The sequence below is a fragment of the Neolamprologus brichardi genome, chromosome 17 (assembly GCF_056152115.1).
Source record: "Neolamprologus brichardi isolate AB-2024 chromosome 17, ASM5615211v1, whole genome shotgun sequence".
Classification (NCBI taxonomy): domain Eukaryota; kingdom Metazoa; phylum Chordata; class Actinopteri; order Cichliformes; family Cichlidae; genus Neolamprologus; species Neolamprologus brichardi.
The window spans coordinates 33,974,145-33,986,152 of NC_142120.1; the positions used below are offsets into that span (position 1 = coordinate 33,974,145).

The following is a 12,008-nucleotide window of genomic DNA, read 5'->3' on the forward strand; positions in this document are numbered from 1 at the left end:
AACAAAAAACAAAAAAAACAAAAACAAATTGCTGATGACATGAACGCTTTACACACATGAGTCAGGATGCAAAAAAAGGATGCTGCCAAAAACAAATCAGAAGTATGAGGGGGGAAAACTGAGCTCACAGACAGCTGCATGTTTGAGCTCTCATGCAGCTCCTGCTCTAAAAAAAACATGTTACTTGCTCATCAGCTTACAGTGACCACATATTTAATTCAGCTTCTCAATTTTGTAGCTTTAGCTGTTGTATACAGGGTTTAGCTTATTAGTTGTTAGTATAGGTGTGCTCTATATTTCAGCAATGTCTCATCTAAGATGACAGGTTTTCAAGCAGGTCAAGTGCCTCTATGCACTTAATTAGTTTAGATATTTTCCGTATGTCCTTCATCTCATATGTCATTGTACTGAATTTGAGCAAACCTTAAGCTTGATGCAGACTACTTTTAACAATTATCCACCTCACATCATAACTGACTGAGGTGCCCCTTCATAATAATATTATTTCATTATTAATGCTATTATCTTTTTATATAACAGCAATAGTATATCACAATATTTTATTTATATTTTATTTTGCATCCACCAAGGGCTGCGGGTGATCTGCAGTTTCACCCTTTCCCAAGCTGGAGACATTTTCCTTCTCACACACTTTCCTTGGCTGAACAATGACACAACCTTAATATACTTTATGCATCTCTCTATTTCATTTAATATGTGTTTGTGTGAATTATCTGCTTTCTTTCATTCTATTCATTCTGGGCATGGTCTTCATCCTAACTATGTTTCATTGTTAATACCAGTTTACAGGTTGTTATCCTTGCTATTATTACTTTATTCCTCTTGTATTTATATTTATTCAGTCGGGTCTGTTTCCAACCCTTTTTAAAATTCAGTCAGCTGATAATACAATCCTGTTTTTGTGATCTCTACTTTGATCTCTAATTTTCAGTTCTCCCTTCAGTTTTGATTTCTCATGCTTGGAAAAGCCTATACTCTTCCTTACGTTTTTTAATGATTTTACTTTTTTGTCTGTCTCTGTTAAGAGATATATTCTAAAACACTTCTTCAGTAGAGAATCAGAGAAGAGAAACACACAGAATTTCTTGCTAGCAAGGGCAGCCCCCAGAACTCACACCCCAAGAGTGAGCCTCAGAGACTGACCCTGAGGACTGCCCTGGTCCTTTATTTATACACTTCAGTGAGCGTTTGTTCCATACACTGAAGTGTGTGTGTTTGGGGGGGGGAGTCAGAGTGTGACCCCATAAAGACTTCCCTAAACCTGCTGGTCTCGAAGTCCAGCAGTTCATCAAACCAAAAGCACTTAGACTAAGACAGAATAACTACGTTAATCCTACCGTAAAACAATAAAACAAGGTACGACTTCTCAAATGCTCCAAGGATGTGGGGGTGAACGCCAGAACACCCTGGAATGTTACAGACTTCCTAGGATGAGACCAACTACATACTTCTAAACACAAATGATTAGATGCAGTATTCTACCATATTCAAACTTATATCATTAAAAGATTATACTGACTACTAAGTACAATTTTCCATTGACAGTCTCTCCCTTTCATCTGTCTGGGTGGTGGCAGCCACAGTGGTTGCAGCTAATCATTCCGTGTCGGGTGTTCTCTGTCTTACAGTCCCTTTCTTTTGGATTATTCCTGCTCCAGCTTGTTGTTTTTCTAAACATTTCTCATCAGGTGTTCATTTTGCTTGTTTATTCTCCATTTTCGAAGATTTTGCTGGGCCGTCACTGGCTGCTTGACTTCAGAGTGGTTTACTGATACAGCCTTCGACTTCACCCTAAAGGTGAAGCGCTATCAGTTTTATGAGATGAAACTCAACCGTTCTCCTTTGTCACCAGTACGTGAGCCTCAGCAAAGAAAACAAAAAATGGAAGTAGTTTAGCAGCATATTGTGCTGTAAAATCAACTTACTTCCAGACACATACACACACATAGACATTTGCGCGCTAATTTAACTTAAACCTATTAGGTCACGAAGTAATTTCGGCTACCTCTAAAACCAGCCTAAACTTAGGTCCTTTTGGCCTTTTGGTGAACTTAAACCTAGTTCACACATTTCTTTCTTTAAACCCTTACGGCGGGTTAGACCAAAATAGTGTTTTCTCACCCTCAGACGTCTCACTGGTGGTTCGGATCGTCAGACTGAATCCCACCGCCGTGGACCAGACTATAAACACCAGCCCGGACCTGAATTCACATCCCGGGGCTTTCGTCCTCGTCTAAGAGGGCTGTGCACATATACAAAAAGTAATACAATAGTGAATACATCTGTTCATAGACAGAGGATTGTTAATGCGTATGCAGGTGTATGTGTGTGTTGTGGGACTCAGAAGGGACTCAGAAGGGAGTGGAGATAAGAGTGGTTCAGCTCTTATTATCGCTGTGGAAAGAAATTAAGTAAGAGAATAGAACAAGTTTTTGTAGTGAACAACAGTCTAACACATCTAAAAGGTCATCATGCAGTATTCTATCATATGCAAACTTATATCATTAAAAGCTTATACTGACTACTAAATACAATTTTCCATTGACACACACTAAGATCAATTATGGAGTTCCACAGGGTTCAGTGCTAGGACCAATTCTGTTTACATCATACATGCTTCCCCTAGGCAGCATCATTAGAAGACATAGCATACATTTTCACTGCTATGCAGATGACACCCAGCTCTATCTGTCCATGAAGCCAGATAACACACACCAATTAGTTAAACTGCAGGAATGTCTTAAAGGCATAAAGACCTGGATGGCCGCTAACTTTCTGCTTCTTAATTCAAATAAAACTGAGGTTATTGTACTTGGCCCTGAAAATCTTAGAAATATGGTATCTAACCAGATTCTTACTCTGGATGGCATTACCTTGGCCTCCAGTAACGCTGTGAGGAACCTTGGAGTCATTTTTGACCAGGAAATGTCCTTCAATGCACATATTAAACAAGTATGTAAGACTGATTTCTTCCATTTGTGCAACATCTCTAAAATTAGAAATATCCTGTCTCAGAGTGACGCTGAAAAACTAGTTCATGCATTTATTACTTCCAGGCTGGACTACTGTAATTCATTATTATCAGGATGTCCTAAAAACTCCCTGAAAAGCCTTCAGCTAATCCAAAATGCTGCAGCAAGAGTCCTGACAGGGACTAGAAAGAGAGAGCAGATTTCTCCTGTTTTGGCTTCCCTTCATTGGCTTCCTGTTAAATCCAGAATTGAATTCAAAATCCTGCTCCTCACATACAAGGTCTTAAATAATCAGGCCCCATCTTATCTTAATGACCTTGTAGTACCATATCACCCTATTAGAGCACTTCGCTCCCACTCTGCAGGCCTACTTGTTGTTCCTAGAGTATTTAAAAGTAGAATGGGAGGCAGAGCCTTCAGTTTTCAGGCCCCTCTTCTGTGGAACCAGCTTCCAGTTTGGATTCGGGAGACAGACACTATCTTTACTTTCAAAATTAGGCTTAAAACTTTCCTCTTTGCTAAAGCATATAGTTAGGGCTGGACTAGGTGACCCTGAATCCTCCCTTTCTTTCCTCACCTTTCTCACTCACTATGTGTTACTAGACCTCTCTGCATTGAATCATATCTGTTATTAGTCTCATGTCTTTCATCCTGTCTTTTTTCTCTCACCCCAACCGGTTGCAGCAGATGGCCCCGCCCCTCCTGGAGCCTGGTTCTGGTTTCTTCCTGTTAAAAGGGAGTTTTTCCTTCCTACTGTCTCCAAAGTGCTTGCTCATAGGGGGTCATATGATTGTTGGGTTTTTCTCTGTATCTATTATTGTACGATCTACTGTGCAATATAAAGCACCTTGAGGCGACTGTTGTTGTGATTTGGCGCTCTATAAATAAAATTGAATTGAATTGAATTGAATCGAATTGAATTGAATTAAATTGAACTGAGGAGTACACAACTTCAGTGACCAGCTACATCAGGAAGTGCATAGAGCATGTCACTGTCTCCAAGATCATCATCAAACATGCAAACCATAAACCCTGGTTTTCTGCGAAGCTACATAGCCTGATGAAAATCAGAGACTCTGCTTTTAAGTCCAACAATAGGGAAGCTTACACTACAGCCAGAGCAGACCAGGCAAAGCGGCAGTATGCAGAAAAAATCAACACACACTTCACAGGTTCAAAGGACACTCGGCGCATGTGGTAGGGCATTCAAACAATCATGTGCTACAAGCCAACACCTCCGGCATGCAGCAGTGATCCCTCTTTGCCAGAGAAACGGAATGACTTCTTTGCAAGTTTTGAGGCAGAGAACAAAGTGCTAGCAAGGAAGATGCACCCCTCCCCCAAAGACCAAGTACTCTGTCCACAGCAGACATCAGGATGACACTTGGCAGAGTAAAACCATGAAAGGCTTCTGGACCTGACAACATACCTGGCCAGGTGCTTTGGGAGTGTGCTGACCAGCTCACAGGCATCTTCACAGACATCTTAAATACATCACTGAGCTCAGCTCTGGTACCTGCATGCCTCGAAACCACAACATTCATCCCAGTGCCAAAGAAGTCCACTGTGATCTGCCTCAATCACTACTGACCAGTGGCACTTACACCCATCATCACAAAGTGCTTTGAGAAGCTGGTATTGAGGCACATGAAAACTCAGCTTCCAAAGAATCTGGACCTGCTACAGTTTGCTTACCGCCCAACCCACTCCACAGATGATGCCATCTTGTCTCCTCTTCACCTTTCTCTCTCCCACCTCGACAAAAGGACACCTTTGTCAGAATGCTGTTTATTGACTTCAGTTCAGCATTCAACACAGTCATTCTCCAGAAGCTTTTAAAGAAGTTGGACCTACTGGGAATAAATACGACTCTCTGCAATTGGATCTTGGACTTCCTAACTGACAGGCCCCAGGCTCTCTTCATAGGAAATAATACTTCCAAAGCCCTCAGACTGAGTACAGGTTTGCCGCAGGGCTGTGTGCTTAGTCCACTGCTGTTCACCCTGCTAACACATGACTGTATTGCACAGTAATTCTCAAATCACATCATCAAGTTTGCAGATGACACAACAGTGGTGGGTCTCATCTCCAGCAACGGTGAGTCTGAATACAGAGAGGAGGTACAAGACCTGGTGGACTGGTGTCAGAATAATAACCTGTCTCTAAATGTTCAGAAGACTAAAGAGATGGTTGTTAACTTCACGAAGAGTTCAACGACCCTGCCAGTTTGTAGTAGGGATGAGTCGACATTCTGAAATGGTATTAGTTTGACCCACTTAAATACTCCTAAAACAACATAGAAGCCACCAGAGAATTTAGGTGGTGTGTGGAAGTAAACCTCTTTTGCTTAAATATACATGTAACGAAAAAATGTTGTTCTTCCCTGTAAGTTTGAAAAAAATGTTAGGGATTGTAAAACATGAATCACAACAAATAATAGGTCATGTGGAATGCTCATCTTCATCCTGCCTTCAGCTTTCTACATCAGACTGGTCAAGAAAGAGTCCATGAAGTCTAGGCAAAAGATCGGGGTAAGATGGAGTTCGATGAAATGAACAGTTTTGGAACTTTACACTTATTTGTTTCCTTGCCAAGAATTCGACACGGTTGTAGCTGCAGTAATTAGCCCTTTAGTTTAACTTCATATTAAGCAAACAATCTTATGTTTTATTGTTTTTTCATTAATTCTCATATTTGTAATTACAAAATAGCACAGTGCAACAAACTAATACTATATCTTCTGTATTGCTAAGCTAAAGTAAGATAATTAGCTTTATACTGAACCAAAGACAACAAATTACACGTCTTAAACTGTGAAAGGTTTCATTTAACTTGGTGCGAATGAACACATTAGCTAACTGTGATCGTATTTTGCTCTCTAGGCATGCCTCTTCCTCCTCATCTGTATCACGGTCATGTCCAGCAGCATGACCCTCATCATCCTGGACTGGATCAAGAACGCCACAAGCGACAGCGGACACTAAACCTCCAGCTCTCCTGCTGTGTGCTACTGGCTCTTCGACATCCTTGTAACCATAGCTGGACTGGCCATCGGGCATACCGGGCATTTTCCCGGTGGGCCGATGGTAATTTTTTGTTTTAAATGGGCCGATGTTTTGTTGTTGTTGTCTTTTTTTCGTAACCGTGTAAACAGTGAAAGGTGGCGGATTGGACAGATGCTGGCAGACGTGTAAAAATAACTCAATTGTTTGGTAGTGGCTATGGTGGAGCTTTCACAGATTCAGTAAAATTAGCAAGTGGTGGAGGCCAGCAGGTGGATGGGGAAAAGGGGAGGTGGAGAGACCCAAGGCGGCAGCCAGTCCAACTGTCAGGTGAAATGAGCTTCAGGTAAGAAGTTATGACCTGCAGTCTATCTGGGTCAGATATAAACCAAGTTTAGGTGGAGTTTATTTTCGTTGTGCTAACTTTTTGCAGTCAGTTACAATAACTCGTACTGTGTACTAGCTAGCATGATGGAGTTTCTATACAGTTGGGTGGGTGCTATGATGTTACTGCTGAACTTTATTTTATTCATATGGTTAGTTAGTAGAGTTGCCTACCATCCTGTAAAAATCGGAATCCTCTTGTATTCAGAGTTAATATTAAGCGTTTCGTATTGAAATGAAAATAAATGCAATTTGTCCCGTACTTCAGCTACAACAAAAAAAAAGACAAAAAGCTGGAGTTATTCTGTGTCTTTACGCTGTCAGCTGCCTCTTCTTCTCTCATTCTCTCCCCCTCCCTCTCCTGCTGCTACTTCAATCATGAAACTGATCAATGATCAGCTGATCGGCGTTTCTGCTGCAAGTCCGTCTCTCTTGCTTGTTTATCTCCCGCTTTGCGCCAGAAAGAGGAAACTAGTGGAGGTTGGGTTAAACAGCAGAAGCGCCTTTAAACTTGATAAGCTGTTGTTAGAATTTATTTAATATTACTTTCTAGTATCAGCTGATGTTTGTTGGAGCCACGGCCGTAAAAGCTGCTGGTCATGATGTCGGTTTGGTTATCTGGTGAGAGGGAAACATGAAGATGAAACCAGGAGATGTCCTTACTGAATCATCAGAGCTGAACAGGTGATGGAGAAACAGGTTTACCTTTTAGGTGACATGAATGAGTTGAAGGGAAGTTATGAACTGTTTCTGAGAAATAACACCAGGATCCTTTTCTAAGTAGCTGACAGCTGGTAACTGTGCAGGGGCGGGTCTAGCAAAGTTTTGCCACGGGGCCAGGTAGGGCATTAACAGGGAAAGGGGGGCACAAAGAAATACTTTTCTTTCTTATTCTCATTTAAAATTTCTAGCTTTTAACAAATAATTATCCGAATCTTACAACCAAAGTTTTCATCTGATGTCAAATTTATAGAAATCCATTATTGTACATAGTAAGTTTTTTTCAGGGTCCCAACATAATTTCTTCAGAAGAAAGTACTGTACATGATGCCAGTATTTTCCCACATTTTCTAGATACTGTACTAGTACTTTGTGTAAAATGCCATCAAAACGTCAGTGAAGTAAATCTGTCATTTATTATTTTTAATATTCAGTAATGGTCATGTCTCACCTCTAGTTTTCTCTGTCTTAATTTCAGGTTTCCACCATATGTTGTAGATAGTTCAGGAAGTTAACTCAACAAAGCAGTCTTTGGGTTTCGGCTAAGTACTGTTTAGAATACCAGAATAGGGAGGATGGTGTAGGTTTAAGTTTATTAGATTGATACATATACCAACAAGACTGTACATCACTGTCACAACAGCGTTTGTTTTCATTCAAAGGCTTTATGGTTTTTCCTATAATACCTGGTGGGCTGGTCTCTAGTCAAAATGCCCGGGCTGATTTTTTGTCCCAGTCCAGCCCTGCTTGTAACCAACATCAAACCTATTGTAAACAAAGAAAAACACAAGAACTCACTTCATGTTCAGCATCGACTCGCTGAGCGACGGACCATGCCATTCCAAGAGAATGTATCTGAACTTTGTACAGTATGCTGCGATAGACCACAACGTCGGCGTTTTACTTTTTTTGTTTGTTCCTCTTTTTATTGCAACTTTTTTCATTGTCATTTTTGCTCATTTTTATTCTTTGTGTTTTGATAGTTTGAGGTACGGGGCTTTGTTTTGCTTTTATTTTTGAATAGTTACTAAAGGTACAGCTGAAAACAAAATTCTTTTAACGTGCCTCACGCCACAGAAGAAATAGTCATAGAGTTCAAAATAGAGCTTACGCTCAGGTACGCTGCAACTGTGTCCTCTGAGCTCGGCAACAATAGATCCTGCTGACAAAACAAAAGAAAAACCTTGTGAATTTTCCAAATCCTGACAAGTGGGAACAGACTTGAAAGTTTAACCTTCTGAGTTACGTTCTTTACAACAGTTTTTCTTTTTTTAACTTTGCCAAAACTGTGTTTGTAAAGCATAATTATATAGTGAAAAGCACTTAAAATCAGCACTGGGCGCTGCAGAGGTTCTTGCGTGAGGTCTCTCCTGAAACTGTATTTAGTCTTTATAACCTGCTGAAGGTCTGCGCAGCGACGACACTACTGCTTTGAGAAGGCCTGCGAGCCTCCCGGTTCCACTTCCCCCCACTCAGGGGTTGTGGGAAACTTGAAATTTTTTCTTTATGGGAGAATACTTTGAATTTTGACCACATGCCGTGGTTATAAGATACCTGTTAAACATGCAAAAAAAAAACCCAACCTAAGAAACAACTAAAAACAAGTTGCACTCTTGAACACCTTCAACCAAACAATAACGAACAAGAGAGCGCGACGCGGATTCCTTCCCACCGAGTGGAGAGCCTGTCGTAGATGGCACACTGTGCTTCCAACATTCACACGTCACCAAAATGTTGTCAACTATTTATGGAAGACCGGAGATGTGCAGAAAATGTTGTTTCTGCACATCTCCGCTTGAGAGTACGTCAACCAACTCTTGACCTCAGCAGCAAAGAGGGCTTTGCCCACCAGTGTTACACTGTTGTTTCAATGAAACACTATGTGTATCCTGTAATTACTGTCCAAATAAATCAAAGACAAATAGTAACTTGAGCTGTGTACACTTTCTTCTCCACTGCCAGGCTGGTTTTATGTTTTGTCTTTTTGACTTGTGGCCTAAGAACCTAAAAAAAACCCCTCCAAGCTAAAGCCAACAACAGAATGTGGAAGAACTACTATGTTTATTTTTTTTATCTCCAAAACACCTATGCACCGTGCTAAAGAGAGAGACCAGGTTCGGCTTAGAGCCAGGCCATATTTTGCTGTAATACCATTCTGTACCATAAGATGGTGCAGCAGGTCAATGTAAACTTTATTATCATCCATCCATCCATCCATCCATCCATCCGCTTCCGCTTATCCTTTTCAGGGTCGCGGGGTGCGCTGGAGCCTATCCCAGCTGTCATAGGGCGAGAGGCGGGGTACACCCTGGACAGGTCGCCATTACCACCATTTATTATCAATGAAAACACATTTTTATTTACAACAGTGTGAGAAAAGGAAAAGCTTCATGAGGGGAAAAGTGCAGCTAAAAAAAAAAAGAAATCTGTCAAAATAAAAAAAATTAAAAAAAACAAAACAGCAACAGCCATTTTAAAAATTAAAAACACTGCCCACTGGTGGATGAAGTTTTAGTTGCAATTTGCAAAAAGTACCTTTGAGGGCTTTGTTTTAGAAATGTAAGCCAATCAATCCCTGTAGGAGGCAGTGTTTAATTCAAATAAAAGAAAAGTTAAAACACACACACATCTTTCAGATTCTTTAGTATTTAACAAAGTGAGTGTTTGTTCACATGGAGACAACTTCAACTCTGCTGTCTTTTAAAAATGAAGCAGTGGGCTCAGATAATTTTGAGTTTTAGTTTATTTCTCCAGAGAAACATTTCTGCAGAGCTGAAACGTCAGCTTGACAATGCTGCCCCCAAGCTGACGGAGGTTGACTTTGTGCTCCAAGGATCAGACACCGAAGTTCATCCATGGCACCAATTCAGTTGGCTTAAGCGCCCTCTCAGTGTGTGTGTGTGTGAGTGTGTGTGTGCGCGTGCCAAGGAAGATGAGTTTTTCACTGCAACTTGTTTTACTGAAGCTATGCAAGTTTGTTGAGACTTCATTTCAGGATTTGTGTGGTGTGTACGCTGCATAGTTTTAAGGGGCAGGTCAAAATGAAACTTCATTCTGATGCAAGAATACCTTTAACAGCTGGTCAACCTGCCATCGTAACTGAAAGTCTAGAGGTTACGTTTCTGATATTTGCAGGGTTTGACTGCCAGTTTTTAAGCACAAATTGGGGGGGGGGGGGGGGGGGGGGGGGGGGAGACCAGAGTTGTAGCTCATAGTTGTAGATACTCCTCCCTCCTTCAAACATGGGCTCAGAGTTCACGGAAGGTCACCCATAAATGCAGATTTCATGAATATTTTCTTACCCGAATTTGTGAATTTGTAACAATTTTAGGTACACAAATGATGTCGGCCTGAAAAAACAAAAACAAAACAAACGTCTTTCAATGAACAGATGCCCTATCATCAGCAGGACTCTTATCTCAGGCTGGTCCTTGTCCTCCACATGCTTTCTTCTTGTTCTTTTTGGGGATGAGTCGACTTTAATATGAGTCTGTTTGTTACTGAGCCAGTCTGTAGTCCAGGGGAAGGAAATCAGTCAAAAATGGTCACTGTGCCTAACACATGAATTGGATGATAGCAGAGTTAAGACTCAATTTGTTTGCATGTCTAAGTGAAAGAGGTGCATCTTCAACATGTTTATGTCTGGATGGGAAACAAAAATGTGTCATAATCGTGCAAACTGGGATGTTTAATCTAAAACATGAACATTAATGTGAAAGAATAGTGGGTTTAACACGACGGTAATGTGGAGTTCGTCACATAAACCACCTCCAACTCTACACCTCAAAGACCAAGGAACTGGTTGTGGACTTCGGGAGGTCCAGACCAAGTCCACTGCCAGTTTAGACAGAGAGAGAGGAGGTGGAGGTGGTCAACGCCTACAAGTACCTCGAGCTGTGGGTGGACAACAAGATGGACTGGTCATGCAACACAGAGCACTTGTATAAAAAAGGCCAAAGCAGACTGTACTTCCTCAGGAGGCTGAGGTCCTTCAACATCTGCAGGAAGCTCCTGAGGATGTCTGTGGTTGCTGGAGTACTGTTCTATGCTGTGGTGTGCTGGGTGAGCAGCACAGCAAAGAAGGACTCATCCAGGCTGGCTCTGTGGTCGGCTTGAAGCTGGACACTCTGGTGACAGTGGCAGAGAAAAGGACACAAAAGAAACTGCTGGACATTATGGACAATGCTGGGGATCCTCTGCACACGGCCATAAACAACCAGAGGAGTCTGTTCAGTGACAGGTTGCTTCTCCCAAAGACAAGAACCAACAGACTTAAAAACTCCTTTGTCCCACACGCCATCAGACTGTTTAAGTCCTCTCTGGAGGGGAGAGGGAGGGGAAACAGGAGGACAAAGGACGGGGGGACAACTAAGCTGTAGTGCCTTTTCACTGTGCAATACTTTTTGTTAATATCCAACGGTGCAATAGACTCACAATACTGTGAAATGTGCAATTCCCTTGCATTCTTATTCCTATTTATCCCTTTTGTATACTCTGTATTTATGTGTGTGTATATATGGTATATTTCTGCTGCTCACATTCTGTAACTTCTGTCGGTGCTGTGTTTTTGGAAACCAAAAATCCTGTTTCCAAAGAGCCAGACTGCATTGTAATTTTGTTAAAAGCAGTCATTAGCAACAGCACTGCAGAGGTCAGTCCAGTCCTTGTACCTGAGCATTTTCAGAGGAATGCTTTAACATTCCTCTGAAAATGAATTATTATGAATTATTCAAGCATAACTCAAGGGATGAACCAGTGTTGTGTCTACAGAGTAACAGACAACTTAGCAAAGAACCCATTTTAACTTCTTTAAGCACTTAGATACTTGCAGCCTGTTGCAAAAAGACATTCTCCCCAATTTCTTTAGTTTATCTATAAAGCTGAAAAGATGAAACCATTTGAAAGCCCA

General features: G+C 41.3%; 1 pseudogene; it reads left to right on the forward strand.

The window, feature by feature from the left end:
* Positions 1-4,209: 4,209 nt before the first annotated feature.
* On the forward strand, positions 4,210-5,977 carry LOC148098002 (uncharacterized; annotated as a pseudogene).
* The last annotated feature ends 6,031 nt before the right edge of the window (positions 5,978-12,008 follow it).